Below are 19,608 nucleotides of genomic sequence, written 5' to 3' on the forward strand. Positions count from 1 at the left end.
CGGCTGCACAGAAAACGATAAGGCATTGCTTGAAAAATTACAATACGAAGTTGCCCGTGTAGTGACTGGTCTAACAAGATCTGTTTCAATTGAAAGACTTCCTAAAGAAATAGGTTGGGTATCACTATCAGATAGAAGAAAAATACAGAAGTTAGTTACCGTATATAAAGTTCACCGTGGTTTTGTGCCAAGATATGTAGCAGATCTATTTCCTAATAATGTCGCGAATTCTACTCCATACCCTCTTCGAAACGATAACAATTATGTGACAATTTCACGACGGACACATATTTTCTCGAATTCCTTTGTTCCATCTTCAATAGACCTTTGGAATGATTTAGAAGAATCTATAAGGAATGCTGAAAATTTAAATATCTTTAAAGATGGTCAATCACATTTAAGCAAAATTTAGTGACATTTTTTACTTTTTGTATATTCTGTTAGAGATTTATTTAAAAAAACAAAAATACCCATTAATTAGATCCCTGTTAGAAATGTATACTTTATTGATTTTCATAATCATTTGTAATTACTCCCCTTTAATATGAAAATATTTAAAATGCTTGGTATTTCTTTTTATTTCCATATAATTCCGAGTTTTACATTCGCATTGGATAGATATACCAAATATTTAACAATCTGAATCAAAAGGTGGGTTTTAAAATGCATGTAGCTTCTGAATTTCATTTTTTCCATTCTATCTTGGTTGCGCAACCAAGATAGGTAAAGGGAGGTAATAATAATTTTTCAAACTTGCATTTCTAATGAATTCAATCTATATATGTAATTGTTAATGCAATTATTTTACGAATATAATACAATATATCGGTTAGTTATAAAAAATTTTAGGTAAAGTATGTTTATCACATTTATACTTATGATAAAATAACTCGATCTTGGTTGGGCAACTGCAATAGGAAAACCAATTATTAAAAATATCTCCAATGAAAACCTAACTTGTATTAAGCGCTAACTGAACATAAATGAGTGTAAATGATCAGATGTTAAAGTTTAAAACAAATCCGTTACTTATCCAAAATCTGATTATCCACCTTTAAATCTCGTCTTAAAAACAAATTTAAACCACCTATTGTTCCTAAGTTTTTTCTAAATGGAGAAAGAAGTCTGGCAGTTCATCATGCACGCATCAGAAATCGTTGTAGTAATCTTAATGCAGATCTTTTTAGAAATGATTTGAGGATAAACTCTACTTGTAATTGTGGAAACAGTATGGAGGATGCAGAACATTATTTTTTTAAGTGTCCATTATATAATTATCAAAGAATACAACTTTTTCGCGCGACACGTACGTTTCATCCATTAAGTCTAGATACTCTCCTGTTTGGAAAAGAAACACTTTCCAATGAAGAAACTCAGTAATTTTCAGCGAAGTTCAGAAATACATAAAGTCCACTCAACTTTTTGAACGGTAGATAATGAATATATATGTGTAAATTAACTTATATATATTGTATAAATCCCCAATGTCTGTCGGCAATAAGGCAATAACGATACTACTTGTACCCACTCCGGATGGCCTTAGGATGCTGAACTCTCAACAACATTTTTTTTTTCAGTTCCTTCTCTTAAATTCTTTTGTCTTGTTTTCAAACAATATTGACAATTGGTCTGTTTATTATAATCTTCCTTTTTCGGCGACGCCGTCTAAATTCGTTTTCGTTGCCTATGCCACGTGACTTCAGTTTGCAAATCAAACTGCTTGATAACGCATTATAGATAATTTATCAAAATGGAAGATTTATGCAACACTCTGCCTGATTGGACGAGAGTGCCAATTTCTTTCACTCTGTTGATTGTGCTACGCTGAGTGAAATGTAGACAAAGCGTTTATCCTAAACGACGCTGTTCACAGTTTTAAAGCTAACTTTGGCTCAGTATATTTAGCAAGAATATTGATATGTCTCAAAATGATAAGTAAGTTTAATAAATATGATAAAAACCTGTTCAAATACCAACATATATCAAATTAAAGAAAGAGCTGAATATGGTCTGCGTATCATATGAATAAGGGTGTGATAAGAGTCTTTTATGTAGAGAAGTGCTTTTTAAAAGATTTTCCTTGTTACAATTGTCGTCTGTATATGAAAAGGTTTCTGCTTTTGTGACTTATTCAGATTGCATATTAAAATGAGTACTTGTTTGCTTTGATATATTTGTTATAAATTATTTAACTGATTTATTATATATGAATATTTTTCTTTAGTATGGTATGCAAATATTGAACTCAGTTGAAATCTGTTTCATTATATATATATACTATATAATGACTGAATCTCATTATACTGAACTGAAGGTACGCTGCATACAGTTTATCTATGTGATATGACTACCGTCAAACTTTGCTTACGAAACAGAAATATTGAAATAAATACAATTGTATGTTTTGCTTGACCTTCACTTTTTTATAGGTGTGACGTCATTGTCCAAAGATTCATGAATAGCGAATATGCATTTGTTAAAGCGGGATCAGTTGGCCTATTTTAGAAATAAATAAAAATAAAAAAATCCTTTAATTGATTTTTTCTCATGTATTCTAATCAAACTTGATTTGTAGCATCTTTATTAGGCCCGCAGCCAACTTTGTTCAGCTGGGACATTTGACCCCTTTTAGGGGCTGCTAGAGCTAAAACTAGCAATGCCTTTGACTTCATCTCAGTGTTGTAATATTTTTTGGTTCTTCGGGATCATTGATTTCAATTCATTTAGATTTGAAGATTGAATACCGCTTAAGCCGGTGCTAGGGGGCGTGGGCAGTGTTGCATTTTCCATTACTGCTCATGAACAGACTCAATCAAACCGAGTCTGCAATTTTCACTGTTTGCCTTGTTTTCGGTGCTTCCAAGGGATCTACTTTCCAGATTTTATTTATACAGCGTCTCATGAACAGCTTGGTGGATCTTTGTCATACTTGGTCTGGAGCATCATTATAAGGTCCTCTTCCAAATTCATTTATATAGAACTTGGGCCCTATTAGGGACCACTATAGCTAAAAGTAGATATGCCTTTCTTCGCATTAACCACTAAAATGTAATGGATTTTTATCAAACTCGATGTGTAACTATATCGTAAGGTCTCCTGCTATTTTGTTACAAATGGGGATAGGGACCAATTTAGCTAAAAATATAAACACGTTTAATGACCTCTTCTCATGAACCGCTTCATGAATCTTCATCAAACTACTGCTGTAATTATTCGTCTAAGGATAAACGAAACAAAATTGCAACCCTACGAAACCTTTGCGAAAAATTAAAAGAGAACCGTTTAAATTGTTAAAGTGCGGTGTTTAGTTTTGCAATTTGAAAAATGTTAGATGAAAGATGAATGTTAGATGAAAAATTCATAAACTTCTTTCCTTATTACAATTCGCCGACTATCATTTTTAAAGATATTTCTTGTTTGGTATGTAACCGTCTAGCTGCTATACAACTATTGTGAAATACTGTAGGGGAGAACCGTTTACTGATGTTGTTAGAATTCGTGGTTCAACCCTTTTGCTACTTTTGATATCATTAATTGTATATGCATATATATATTATATTTATCATTGTACATGTTATAAAAAAGGAGCAATAAAATATGTTTAAACTAGTAAATAACAGAGATACTTGACTTTATCAAAAACTTTGACCAAAAATTCTAAGTTAAAAAGGGGCATAATTCTAACAAAATTCAAATCAGAGTTATGGGAATTGTGTCTCTTGCTGCAGACTTTGATTGTATGAAACTATTTTGAGTTTCAAATCAAAAGCTTTATTAGTAACAGAAATATTTGACTTTATCAAAAATTAAAAAAAAAATCTAAGTTAAAAACGGGCATAATTCTGTCAAAATTCAAACAAGAGTTATGGGAATTGTCTCTTCTGGTGTAACCTTTGATGGTAAATAAGTATTTTAAGTTTCAAGTCAATAGTCTTGACAGTAACAGAGATATTTGACTTTATCAAAATCTTTAACCAAAAATTCTAAGTTAAAAAGGGGCATAATTCTGTCAAAATTCAGTCAGAGTCATGGGGATTGTTTCTCCTGGTGTAGACTTTGATAGTAAATAACTGTTTTAAGTTTCAAGTCAATAACTTTGATAGTAACAGAGATATTTGACTTTAACCAACGGCGACGCCGGCGCCAACGCCGGGGCGAGTGCAATAGCTCGACTTTTTCTTTGAAAAGTCGAACTAAAATGTTTTAAAGTCATTTCTCTACATAAATTTCATTAGAAATCATTCTGACGATTCAAGCTTTGGCAATTATAAGATGTACCATAAAGTTAACATGAAAACTGTTACACTTCACATGTATCTCAAAAACATCAGTACTAAAAGTCTTTTGATATTATAACCCTTATCATGCTAGACACGATTGATTTTGCAACTGCGACCAGTGTAGATCATGATCAGCCTGCACATTCATGCAGTCTGATCATGATCTGCATCGTTCACCATTGAGACAGTATCTTTTGGTAATCATCCTTTTTTTAACAGTTAATGTTACTGTCTAAATTGAAAGATGGACAAGTTCATTGTAGAAATTATCAGAGTAAGAGTTAAGAAATAATGACAAACAGAAGCATATTGTAATTCTTCCAGACAGAAGGAATCCATGTATACATCCACCAGACTGAAGGAATCCATGTATACATCCGCCAGAATAGATTCAGAAGTGAATTATTTTGTGGTGTTCAACCAATCTTAACTGTTTGAATTAATTAATGTTTCTGCTATAAACTGTTTTGTTTCTAATTCCTCTGATATGTTACAGACTAAATCCAATATTGCAGCATCATTTGTTGGACCCTATAATACATCATCAATAGCTTAATATATTTAATCTTTAGCCTGCTGGTGAAAGTGATTTTGCATTTGTGACCAATGCCAACTTCCCCACATGAATCAGAGGTGGAGGACAAATGATTTCAGACACAATGTTGTTTATCAGTCACGGAGAACATACATCCAGCCAGAGGATCGAACTCTCGACCCAGTGATCTGTAGACCGGCGCTCTACTTACTGAGCTAAGTGGGGGAGGGGAACCGCACGTTAACGTGACGTCATTCTAGCGTAAGAGTGTTTTAACAGAAAAAAAGCATATTAGAATATTTCATCATGGGCGGGCAACTGGGTAGAACCACCGACCTTCCTTAAGCTAGCTGAATGGCTTCCTCTCTTAATTTAAATCCCCAGTGAGGCTAGAACCCACATCGATGAGGGGATAGTGATTTGAAGTCAGCAACTGTAACCACTCAGCCACAGAGGCCCTCCCTAGGTATGTAGTCTTGTCTACATAATTATGAAGACTATGATGGGACACAAGAGGTCAAACAGGTTAGACAAAATATGCACTGGTACAAAAAACTTAACTGATTTCCAAGTCAAAAAAGGACAAAAATTTTCCAAATATCTTTTGACATATTTACATACCCTTGACTACCGATGGAAATCACAACAAAAAGCAAGTGTGAAGAGTTATATACTCTTCCATTCAGAAAGTGACTGTTATAAACAAGTGATAAAAGTTTCAAAGACATACGTTTAATAGTTTACAAGAAATATGAACTGGTATGAAAAACGTCAAGCTAAAAAGGGCCATAATTCAGACAAAATCCTTGATGGAGTTACGTAATCTTGCCAAAAGTTTGATATGGCGATGGTACACAAGTGCTGAAAGTTTCAAAGCTTTATTTCTAAAAGGTTTTGTTAAAATGTTGACTGATACAAAAATCTAAACTAAGGTGTAGTGCCGACTCTGTGGTGAGGATAGCTCTCCTTATTCTTTAAGAATCGAGCTAAAAATGAAAACAACAAACATCAAGGCTATATTTTTTTTCAAACAAACAAGCACATAATTCAACTGAGATACATGAGATATTATCTGAGAAAAAGGTCAGCATAATTGCATATGTTCAGTAAGACAAGAGGACCATGATGGCCATATTGATCACCGGAGTAAAGTTGCTTGCTTGAAAAATTTCTTTTTAAAGCTTCAAAAACAATAAAGTAGGTCAGTAGGTCACATTCATGGTCAGTGAGTCATTTCAAGGCTGTGTTGACAAGCAAATTCGATGAATTGGTATCCCCCGCTGAAAGGGTTTGTGGTGAGGAATGGCAAAATAATATATCCGGCAAAAAGTTAAGGATAATAAGAAGCAAATAATTTCATTTTTCAAAATCAGTTTAACAGAAAACAAATGTTTAATCAAAGAGTTACATAATAAATGTATGATACTTTGATCCTGACTAAAGAATTGATTTTGAAGGTGATATGCTTACTGTAATAAGCTTAGCTTTTAAAATTAAATGCAGTTAATTGAATGCGAGGTGGGGGAATGGTACAACTTGCATGTTGATAAATGTTCATGGAAGGCATGAAAAAAATTTAAATTAAGGCATGAATTTTCTTTTTTTTAAGGTGTGTGTGTGGGGGGGGGGGGGGGGGGGGGTATTGGGAGGGAGTGACCAAGGCAAGTGGGTGAACAACTTCAAATGTTAATAATAAATGTTGAGGGAAAAGAAATGAAAGAAATTTAATGAAATTCTGCCAAATGGTAAGTTTCTTATGTACAAATATGTGGATTTTTAGACAATTAAAAGGCAATAACTCTTAATTTACAATATAAATCTAAACGAAATTGTGTGTACCCAACCACATTATGGTGATCTGAAGTCTGTTTAAGTTTCATAGTTCTAGGTCAAATATATCAAAAGTTATTATGCAGAAATTGCTATATTTAAAGTACTCTATATAGTTAACACTAAAAACCTTCTAAGGGCCATAACTCTGGTGTTACTTAGGCAATCTGACTGAAACTTGGCAGGCCGCAAAAACTCATAGTGGTGAACAAGTAAATGAAGTTTTACGTAAATATTCCCACCCATTTCCTAGATATGGCTCCCGACGGACGGACAACGCCAAAACTACATCCTTCCGACTTACGTCGGGGGATAAAAAAAACAACAATAAGAAAGTGATCAGTAAGTCATATATTCATGGTCAATGAAAGTCAGTATTAAGTTCGGTATGCAAAACTGAACATGTCATCCAAATTTCATATCTGTATCTTAAAACGAAAGAAAGTAGGTCAGTAGGTTACATTCATTGTTACCGAGTCAGTTTTAATAGCAGTGTGCAAAACCAATGCATCATGCCAAATATTAAATCCTGGACGCTTCAGTTTCAGACAAGAAGATTTTTAAAGTTTTTCCTACAAAAGCCTATATATAAACCATGTGAACCAGTCCTTGGCAGGGCAATATTTGACCCTAGGGGATATTTTGAATAATGCTGGTAGAGGACCACTAGATGATGCTACATACAAAATATCAAAGCCCTAGGCCCTGTGATTTAAAACAGATTTTCCCTATATAAGTCTGTATTTACCATGTGACCCCCAGGACAGGGCCATATTTGACCTTAGGGGGATAATTTGATCACTCATAAAATAGATTCAGTCAAACTTTGTCTGCTATTATGCTACTTGATTACATTCTCTTTTCACAGATTGTATGTTCAATATCAGGATTTGTATATTTCATGCTTTCCACTGACAAAATTGTTAATATAGATATCCATATCTTTTGTACTATATTAAGCTCATTACAACACAAGGATTTATGCAGGAATGGATTATATAGGTAAATAAACATTTACATCTCTACTAAATGAAGGTTGCATGGACAATACAGACAAATAATATTAGGTTGTTTAATATTATTCTGTACAATACGGAGTTGTATTTGGACGAGTACCCAGCCGAGAAAACCATATTGGACAAGCGAGTCCAATATGGTTTTCCCAGCTGGGTACTCGTCCAAATATGGTTTTCCCAGCTGGGTACTCGTCCAAATATGGTTTTCCCAGCTGGGTACTCGTCCAAATATATCTCGTATTGTACAGTTCAATGTTAAATAACCTTTTTATTTTCTATCTGTTTTATTTTAGTTTAAATTAAAATGATTCACTGAATACTGTATTTCTGTCTTCCTCATTTCAAGACGCATAATGTAACTCTGTTCACCTGATTTACATTTGGAACATTTTCACGCGTTTTGGGCTTTATCGTATGTTTAAAATAAGACTTTCTGAACTGTCCAAATATGGAAAAACCACTATGGTTTTTGTACACACGTCCAATAAGGTAATATATTGTACGGTCACATGCAGCAAATGAATGTTCACAATTGGATAGATAAAATATATATTGAATAACATCATATATATTCTTGAGTAGCACTACTTGCATTAAATAGTTATATATCTTTATTTACGTCTTATTCTTGCACAAAACATAATTACAGTGTACAATTATAAACAAACTATTGCAAGACCATTCTATAAAAGAATTATAAGAGACTGCAATTGTGATATAATTTCTGTACATATCACATAAAATATTCTAGTAAGTTACAGATAAGATACATAAACTAGAGCTGCTTTTGAGAAAAGCAAATGTCTCCCACAACTGCCTAATCATTTAAATAGCAAGTCAGTCTTTAGATACTGTTTACTCACAACAATTCACGGACCAGAACTCCAAAATGCCTGGACCGATTTGGCTCATTACCGAACTTGTCCAAGATCTTATGGTCAAACATATTTTGTTCAAATTTGATGAAGATCGGATGAGAAATGTTCGACTTAGAGTTCAGACAAGAATAACAAGAGGGCCAAGATGGCCCTAGTTCGCTCACCTGAGAAACACACCATAACAGTGTAAACATGTTTGACCTAGTGATTTCATGGAAACAAATATTCTGACAAATTTTCATTAAGATTGAACCAAAAATGTGGTCTCTTGAAGTGTAAACAAGTATTTTCTTCAATTTGACCTAGTGACCTAGTTTTTGAGCAAAGATGACCTACATTCAGAACTGACCAAGATTTAACCAAGGCAATCATACTGACCAAATTTCATGAACCTCAATTGAAAAATACAGCCTTTATCGCGTACAAAACGTTTTTCTTTGATTTGCTCTAGTGACCTAGTTTTTGACCCCAGAGGACCCATATTCAAAACTGACCTAGATTTTATCAAGGCAATCGTTCTGACCAAAACTCATGAAGATCAATTGAAAAAGCCTCTATCACATACAGAAGGTTTTTCTTTGATTTGACCTAGTGACCTTGTTTTTGACCCCAGATAGTCCATTTTCAAACTTGGCCTAGACTTTATTACGGTAATAATTCTGACAAAATTTCATGAAGATCAGTAGAAAAATACAGTCTCTATCGCATACACAAGGGTTTTCTTTGATTTGAACTAGTTTTTGACCCCAGATGACCCATTTTCGAACTTGGCCTAGATTTCATCAAGGTAATCATTCTGACAAAATTTCATGAAGATCAGGTGAAAAAAAAACAGCCTCTGTCTGTCATCTGTCAACATTTAGCTTAACGATGGATGCCGGACAGCGAGAGATCACAATAACTCATCTGAGCAGCATTGCTCAGGTGAACTAAAAGCGAATGTATTAGATTCCAAAAGGACCACTCTTTCAACAAGAGGACCATCATGGTCCTGAATCGCTCACCTGTCCCCACATGACCCAGTTTTACACTGAGTACGACATCGTTTTTTTATTATTTGACATAGTGACCTATGAGATAAAAATTCTGACCAATTTTCATGAAGATCCATTGAAAAATATGGCCTCTAGAGAGGTCACAAGGTTTTTCTATTATTTGACCTATTGACCTAGTTTTCGAAGGTACGTGACCCTGTTATGAATATGACCTAGATATCATCAAGGTGAACATTCTCACTAATTTTCATGAAGATCTCACTAAAAATATGGCCTCTAGAGAGGTCACAAGGTTTTTCTATTTTTAGACCTACTGGCCTAGTTTTTAACCGCACATGACCCAGTTTCGAAACTGACCTAGATATCGTCAAGATGAACATTCAGACCAATTTTCATACAGATCCCGTGAAAAATATGGCCTCTAGATAGGTCACAAGGTTTTTCTATTATTTGACCTAGTGACCTAGTTTTTGAAGGCACGTGACCCAGTTTCGAAACTGACCTAGATATCATCAAGATGAACATTCTGACCAACTTTCATACAGATCCCGTGAAAAGTATGACCTCTAGAGAGGTCACAAGGTTTTTTTATTATTTGACCTAATGACCTAGTTTTTGATGGCACATGGCCCAGTTTCAAACTTGACCTAGATATCATCATGATGAACATTCTGACCAATTTTCATGAAGATCCATTCAAGGGTATGGCCTCTAGAGAGGTCACAATGTTTTTATATTTTAAGACCTACGGACTTAGTTTTTGACCGCAGTTGAACCAGTTTCAAACTTGACCTATACATCATCAAGATAAACATTCAGACCAACTTTCATACAGATCCCATGAAAAGTATGGCCTCTAGAGAGGTCACAAGGTTTTTTCATTATTTGACCTAATGACCTACTTTTTGATGGCACGTGACCCACTTTCGAACTTGACCTAGATATCATCAAAATAACCAACCTGATCATTTTTATGAAGATCCATTCACAAGTATGGCCTCTAGAGAGGTCACAAGGTTTTACTATTTTTAGACCTACTGACCTAGTTTTTGACCGCATGTGACCCAGTTTCGAACTTGACCTAGATATCATCAAGATGAATATTCAGACCAACTTTCATACAGATCCCATGAAAAATATGGCCTTTAGAGAGGTCACAAGGTTTTTCTATTATTTGACCTAGTGACCTAGTTTTTGAAGGCACGTGACCCAGTTTCGAACTTGACCTAGATATCATCAAGATGAACATTCTGACCAATTTTCATGAAGATCTTTTGAAAATATGGCCTCTAGAGAGGTCACAAAGTTTTTCTATTTTTAGACCTACTGACCTAGTTTTTGACCGCACGTGACCCAGTTTCGAACTTGACCTAGATATCATCAAGATGAACATTCCGACCAATTTTCATAAAGACCCCATGAAAAATGTGACCTCTAGAATGGTCACAAGCAAAAGTTTACGCACAAACGGATGACGGACGACGGCTGCTGCGCGATCACAAAAGCTCACCTTGTCACTTTGTGACAGGTGAGCTAAAAATGAGAGTATTATAAAATTAAAACTACATGTGAGCTACGCCATGAGAAAACCAACATTGTGGGTTTGCGACCAGCATGGATCCAGACCAGCCTGCGCATCTGCGCAGTTTGGTCAGGATCCATGTTCGCTTTCAAAGCATATATTTATTAGAGAAACTGTTAGCGAACAGCATGGATCCTGACCAGACTGCGCAGATGCGCAGGCTGGTCTGGATCCATGATGGTCGCAAAGCCACTATGTTGGTTTTCTCATGGCACGGCTCATGTAATTTTTTGATGCTATGCATCAGTCTTTGAAAACAAGTTGATAAATGTGGGCTTTAGATTTAGATTTAGGACATACTTCATACATTTTCCATTATTTTAAAGTTTTGCTTTTGTTGACAAGAAATATCACTTTGCTATAAAATTTGTACATTATTTTCCTGAAAATATTTACATCTTCAGTTTGTTTAGAAATTATATCAGCACAGAAATAATCATATAGAACCCACTTCCAGTAGACAACTATCAACTTTAAATCCAGTAGAGGATTTTAAAGTCATTAAACAGTGAAAAATGACAATAAGTGAAAATGAAGAATAGAAGAAGAATAACTCTGTCATGAATATTTATAGCAATAAGTTAAAATGAAGAATAGAAGAAAAATAACTCTGTGATGAATATTTATAGCAATAAGTGAAAATGAAGAATAGAAGAATAACTCTGTCATGAATATTTCTGTACTTACTTTTTCATATTTTACATTTTATGATTTTCAGACAGTAACTTGTAATCTGGTGGAGGGAATCTGAAATAACTTTATACAGTGATAGATGAAAATGAAATGACAAGAGTCATAACTCATTTTTAAAGTAAATGTAGAATTATCTCCCAGACTGAATATATTTAAGGTATAACTTGTAGTATTCAAAAGGTACAAAAAGACATACTGAGTATTATTAATTACTCTTATATAAAACTGCTAAATTCATAAAATGCTGGTCCATCATTCAGTTTGGGCAGTAAAAAATAAGGCGGAATCCGCTCTGAATTAAAGCTTATTAAGGGCGTAATCCTGCTAAAATGGATATTGACCTAGATATCATCAAGATGAACATTCAGACCAACTTTCATACAGATCCCATGAAAAATATGGCCTTTAGAGAGGTCACAAGGTTTTTTTATTATTTGACCTACTGACCTAGTTTTTTAAGGCACTTGACCCAGTTTCAAACTCGACCTAGATATCATCAAGGTGAACATTCTGACCAATTTTCATGAAGATCCATTCAACGGTATGGCCTCTAGATAGGTCACAAGGTTTTTCTATTTCAAGACTTACTGACCTAGTTTTTGATTGCAGTCGACCCAGTTTCGAACCTGACCTATATATCATCCAGATAAACATTCAGACCAACTTTCATACAGATCCCATGAAAAATATGGCCTCTAGAGAGGTCACAACGTTTTTTCATTATTTGACCTACTGACCTACTTTTTGATGGCACATGACCCACTTTCGAACTTGACCTAGATATCATCAAAATGAACATTCTGACCAATTTTTATGGAGATCCATTCACATGTATAGCCTCTAGAGAGGTCACAAGGTTTTTCTATTTTTAGACCTACTGACCTAGTTTTTGACCGCACATGACTCTGTTTCGAACTTGACCTAGACATCATCAAGATGAACATTCAGACCAACTTTCATACAGATCCCATGAAAAATATGGCCTTTAGAGAGGTCACAAGGTTTTTTTTTATTATTTGACCTACTGACCTAGTTTTTGACGGCACGTGACCCACTTTCGAACTTGACCTAGATATCATCAAGATAAATATTCAGACCAACTTTCATACAGATCACATGAAAAATATGGCCTCTAGAGAGGTCACAAGGTTTTTCTATTATTTGACCTACTGACCTAGTTTTTGATGGCACGTGACCCACTTTCGAACTTGACCTAGATATCATCAAGGTGAACATTCTGACCAACTTTCATGAAGATCTCATGAAATATATGGCCTCTAGAGAGGTCACAAGGTTTTTCTATTTTTAGACCTACTGACCTAGTTTTTGAAGGCACATGACCCAGTTTCAAACTTGATTTAGATATCATCAAGATGAACATTCAGACCAACTTTCATACATATCCCATGAAAAATATGGCCTTTAGAGAGGTCACAAGGTTTTTCTATTATTTGACCTACTGACCTAGTTTTTGATGGCACGTGACCCACTTCCAAAACTGACCTAGATATCATCAAGATGAATATTCTGACCAATTTTCATGAAGATCTTTTGAAATAAATGGCCTCTAGAGAGGTCACAAGGTTTTTCTATTTTTAGACCTACTGACCTAGTTTTTGATGGTTCGTGACCCAGTTTCAAACTTGACCTAGATATCATCAAGATGAACATTCTGACCAATTTTCATGAAGATCTTTTGAAATATATGGCCTCTGGAGAGGTCACAAGGTTTTTCTATTTTTAGACCTACTGACCTAGTTTTTGAAGGCACATGACCCAGTTTCGAACTTGACCTAGATATCATCAAGATAAACATTCTGACCAACTTTCATAAAGATCCCACAAAAAATGTGACCTCTAGAGTGGTCACAAGCAAAAGTTTACGGACGGACGGATGCATGGACAACGGACGCTGCGTGATCACTATGTGACAGGTGAGCTAAAAATTAGTATCATAATTATTGCCATAATTATAGATATTTTATCACAATAGTATGGCACTGGAACCAAACAGTAATGATAATTTCAGTAATAACCAGTAGTTCATGACATGTCCATGCTAGTTTAATAGTGAAGGTTTAATAACTTTTAATTTTTTCAAGAAATGTTCATGATATTTAGTCGGTATTGTGCATTTGCTTCAGTAATTTTGTTATTAAGCCACAGCTGATATATTTGTAAAATTGAAGCTGTCTTATTAATAAATTGTATTTGGCAAAGCAAAATGAATCTAGTGAAATGTGAAAAGCTTAATTCATGCTCAAGATATAATACTAAGGGTACTTTTTTATGTTTTACATAAGGCGGATTTTATTCCTGGTACTTTTTTTCATGCCTAAGCAGAAAATATCCATAGACGGAATTTTTTCCTGCTTAAACATTTTTACGCTAATTTAGGCGGTTTCCGCCTTACTAACAGGAAAAAATTTGCATATTTCGAGCCCTATTCTCCCTAAGGCTGATATTACGCTTAATAGCAACATAAGATGGAAACCGCCTTATTTTTCTGGGCGGTTTCCGCCTAAAGTATGGGTGTACTTTTTCGTATGGGGTGTCACTGAAAATTTACTGACTGAAGAGTGAAGGTCTCCACTGGTCGCAAAGGCAGAATCACTTGCCACTAGCAGGCTAAAGGTTAATGCAGGTATGAAACACATTTAGTAATACCGGTAGCTCGAATTTTAGACTGGTAACTGTACATTTCATGAAAATACTGCTTTTAAGTTAATGTCATGGTCTGACCAGGTCAGCACTCTTTTTTGATAAAAAAAAAGACATAAAACAGAAACTGTGACAGCCTTATCATATTCCTTAATTAATATTACTTGTATTTTACAGGTTCTAAGTTTCTCAGGTAGTAAATATATCATTCAGCTTGAATTACTCTCACAGATTTCCACAGGCTCTACCAGTTTGAGCAAAAGAAAATGGACTGTAACTCTTGACAAATGGGGCATTTCATGAAGCACAAATTCATGAAGCAACAGTGTAATGTATATTTCAGGCTTGAAAGTAAAAATATAAAATGATTCTAATATGAACTAAACATAAGTTCTCACAAAAATGCTTTTCTATTTCTAGATAAGACAATATAAAAGATGCCCTCATCAGGGCATCACTGAACATTTTCAACATTTTAGAAGACTTTGTTAAACAAGAGCCGTCTGTTGAAAGCACACCCAACTATTCGAAGCATTGATAGAAGTATAGGGTCAAAATATTACCAGAGATTTTCCGACAAAAGAAAAAGAATAGATAAGACAAACAATGTACTTGAATTTGTGGATTTGGATAAGTCTTGCAACATATGAAATTTTTGAGAACTTCTGTCACTATATAACTTGTCAATATGCACCTTATTTCTATCATTGGACATTTTTAAATCTTCCCATGCAAAAACAGGGCCTTTGCAGAATATACTTTTTATCTTTGCCAAATATTTGCCATAACCTTTGCAGAACAGTTGCAGCACATGATTGCTGAATATATTCCGCAGACGAGTAGAAATGGAACGAAATGTGCAACTATTCTGCAAAGCTTTTGCAAATATACACAACGCACACAGAATGCAAATACTTCGCAAACAATTTACAATTCACAGCTGAATCTTTGGCAAATAAATCGCAAACTGATTGCAAAGTAATAGCAAAGTATTCGCAACTTGCATGCAAATAATATGCAAAGTATTCGCAAATACGTAACAAACAGCATAAAATGAATTTCTGAGGTTCAAAGAAAAGGATTTTGTTTAATATCTGAAAAACAAATGTAAATTCACAAAACCATTAAAATTTTGCAGTTTAAATAAATATTAAAAGTCAATCATTTCAGTGATCATTCAGTAACAATAACTAAAATCCAGTATTAATGTAAGTTTCAACAATTGCTTGAGTAAAAAGTGTTTTATATAACTATCATTGATTAACATTACCTTTCTACATGCTGCAATATTCTCTGATCTTGGAAGTCTTATTGCTTAACATCATAGTATTGCATTATCCTTATTCAACAAAGTTTATATCCAGAAAAAATAATTAGAATATTATATAAATAATCTGTTTAACACAAGTTTGCCTCACCAAAATATTTCTACTAACTCATGTGTAAACATTGCCTCACAATATTTTCAAAAATCCTGCCATTTGAATATAGACCAATCAGAAAACAGAATGGTTAATTACTTCCTGTACCTAGAGTCTACCAGGAAAGCAAATTCATCTATGTTAACTATTTGCAAATGCTTTGCTCTTTCATTTTTGTACAAAGTGTTTATTTGCAATACCTTTGCTAACTAAATGAGCTAAGTGTTTGTTTGCAGATGCTTTGCTGTCTGCTAATTCAATAAAGTATTTATTTGCAAAACCTTTGCAGTCTGTAATTTATCTAAGTGTTTATTTGCAAACCCTTTGCTTCAGTGTGATATGTTTTGCAGACTGTTTGCGAAAGTCTGATGCAAATACTTTGCAATCACTTGGAATATAGTTTCTGAGAAAACAAATATTTAAAATATATTCTGCAAATACATGACAAAGGGTTAAATGTGTATGGGTTACTTTATCAAGTTGTATGTATGCTTTTGGTGAATGGTGAAATTGAGGCCTATTACACCATGTTATCCTTAACCAAGGTGTGATGCTGACACCGTGGAGAGTATGTTGGACTTAACGACACACTGATACATGATAGGTCATATGGTGACTTTCCAGCTTTAATGGTGGAGGAAGACCCCAGGTGCCCCTCCTGCATTATTTCATCACGAGCGCGCACCTGGGTAGAACCACCAACCTTCCGTAAGCCAGTGGATGGCTGTCAGTTAAACAGCTGTTTCAAGTTTCTTAAAACTAGGTCCAGATTGAATTTTTTGTATGACTGACACAATTTTCTATTTCTGCAAGTACTTTTGCACCTTGGGGAATATGATGACTCCCATACTATAATTCACCAATGAATGTATAAATTCATATACTACTATCATAAAACAGAATTTGCTTTTTTCATTTTTTATAATTGAAAAATACAGTATGAAAGAAAAAGAATCTATCACTACATAAAGGTGCAGGTGGAAATATTTGCCGCGAGGGTAACTGTTTTGCGGTAACTTGGCAGAGCCTCATAACTGCCTAAACAGTTACCAGATATTTTAATATGCATTTTTAACAAATGGAAGACAATTCTTATAATATGCATGAAATATTGCTAAAACCACTTTACAAATAGACTTCTTTATTCACAGGTCTCTGATATTATTTCAATCACGTCATATCAAATGAAATTTGAATGGTAGTTAAGCACTCTCCAAAGTTTTAGTACTGCAGTTGAAATTATACCATAAATTACAAAGAATTTAGCTGTTGTTATTACAGACACTTTATTTCAATGTTGCTTTTTTTAAAAAACATAAGAACATAAAAAATGTCCATCCCAAAGGCATGTAAGTATTATAACAAAACACTTATTTCAAAATATTGTAATATTTACATGTATGTTAAGCATCCTCTGAATATAATTATATATAAAAAAGTTTCCTGTTTATCATTATTAGACACTGCTAAAATGAAAGATAGATTTTTATTCATATATACATGTATATATATCTTTCTTTCATTTTAGCAAGTGTCTAATAATGATATTGAGGAAACCTTTTTTTTTTAATGGAGTAGAAGGCATTGATATAGGAACAGTAAAATTGTGTTTACTATACGGCTCATGGCAGCCATGTTTTTAGAAAAATCAAAATAATTTGAACAATCTTGACAGAGGTTTACATAAGGACAATTTGTGTGAAATTATTTTGAAATCAGACCAGCAGTTTATCAGACCCTTATCATGCTGGACACGATTGATTCTGCTTATGTGACCAGCGTAGATCATGATAACCTGCACATCCATGCAGTCTGATCAAGGTCTGCACTGTTCGCTATTTAATCAGTATCTTTTTGGTAAGCAACCCTTTTAATAGTTAATGGTACAGTCAAAATTGGAAGATGGACAAGTTCATTATAGAAATTTAGCAGGGTAAGGGTTAACAGATGTTGTTAGATGAATTTTCAATTTTTAGCTTTGGCAGCCACTATGTGCATCCAAGCAGATTCCTTTGAAAGAGGACCACCAAAGAAACATCCAGGCTAAGTTTCATCAACTTCCATCCAATGCTTTCGGAGATGTTGTTTGAAGAAAAGGTGTGGACAGAATGACACCGGGCGATCACAAAATCTCACCCTAAGCACATTGTGCTCAGGTGAGCTGAAAACTATCAACAAACATATCTAAGGCTTTTGAAAGAAGAAAGCTGTTTTCGAGTATTTAAGCATTCTAATGCCGGAAAAGATGAAAAAAAAATTTATACAGGTCGGTTTACAATTAAATATGTTTGAAATTTTGTCTCTCTTATTTGTGTAATGTTATTCTTATTTGTAATGTGACCGGTCATGTTATCATTGTGTTTTATATACTATGATTATTGATGCTTTGTTCATGGACCATAGATGGCTTATTACAAATAAAGATATTCTATTCTATTCTTTTATTTCATGTGATCTGATTACTGAGCAAGTTAATAAGTAATAAGAGAGATAAAGAGGAGTATATCAAAACATTAAATAAGTATTAAAGGGACATGGTGAAAAGGCACCAAAATTGAACTACTGAAATTCAAAGCAAAAAGAGGCATAATTCATGTAATATTGGTGCAAGAGTTATGGTCCTCGAGTTAAAATGATGTGGAACAACTGTTTTAAGCTTGAATCAAATCCTCTCTGTAATAACTGAGATACAGTGAAAGTGCACCAAAATTCATGATGAGGTTGATGAACTGGAAAAACTAATTTAAATTTTAATCAAACTAGAAATTGCTTTTGTAAAAAAGCGCATGTCTCCCCCAATGCAAAGTCCTATAGGCAAGAAGTCAATAGGGGTCAGGAGAGAAAGTCAAAGAGATACTGATGGTTGGCTGCTATAGGGATCATCTACTTGGCATGTCCAGTCATCCTGCTAAGTTTCAACACTCTTGGCCTAGTGGTTCTGAAGTCACTGTTCAGGCTCCTGTGACCTTGAACTTTGATCAAGTGACCCCAAAATAAATAGGGGGCATCTATTCTGCATGTCCAATCATTCTATTAAGTTTCAACATTCTAGGTCAAGTGGTTCTCAAGTTATTTTCCGGAAATGATTTTACATGACCAGGCCCCTGTGACCTTGACCTTTAATAGACTGACCAAAAAAAATCAATAGGGGTCATCTACTCTGCATGTTCAATCATGATCTATGAAGTTTCAACATTCTGGGTCAAGTGGTTCTCAAGTTATTGATCGGAAATTATTTTCCATGTTCAGGCTCCTGTGACCTTGACCTTTAATAGTGACCCCAAAATCGATAGGCGTCATCTACTCTGCATGTTCAATCATCCTATGAAGTTTCAACATTCTGGATTAAGAGGTTTTCAAGTTATTGACCAGAAATGGTTTTCAATGTTCAGGCCCCTGTGACCTTTACCTTTAATGGAGTGACCCTGAAAACAAATAGTGGTCATTTACTCTGCAGGAACAATCATCCTATGAAGTTTCAACATTCTGGGTCAAGTGGTTCTCAAGTTATTGATTGGAAACAGTTTTCAATGTTCAGTTCCCTATGACTTTGACCTTTAACAGAGTGAACCCAAAATCGATAGGCGTCATCTACTCTGCTTGACCAATCATCCTATTAAGTTTCGAAATGCTGGGTCAAGTGGTTCTCAAGTTACTGACCAGAAATGGTTTTCCATGTTCAGGTCCCTGTGACCTTGACCTTCAACAGAGTGACCC

This window comes from Mercenaria mercenaria, chromosome 7 (assembly GCF_021730395.1).
Source record: "Mercenaria mercenaria strain notata chromosome 7, MADL_Memer_1, whole genome shotgun sequence".
Lineage (NCBI taxonomy): Eukaryota > Metazoa > Mollusca > Bivalvia > Venerida > Veneridae > Mercenaria > Mercenaria mercenaria.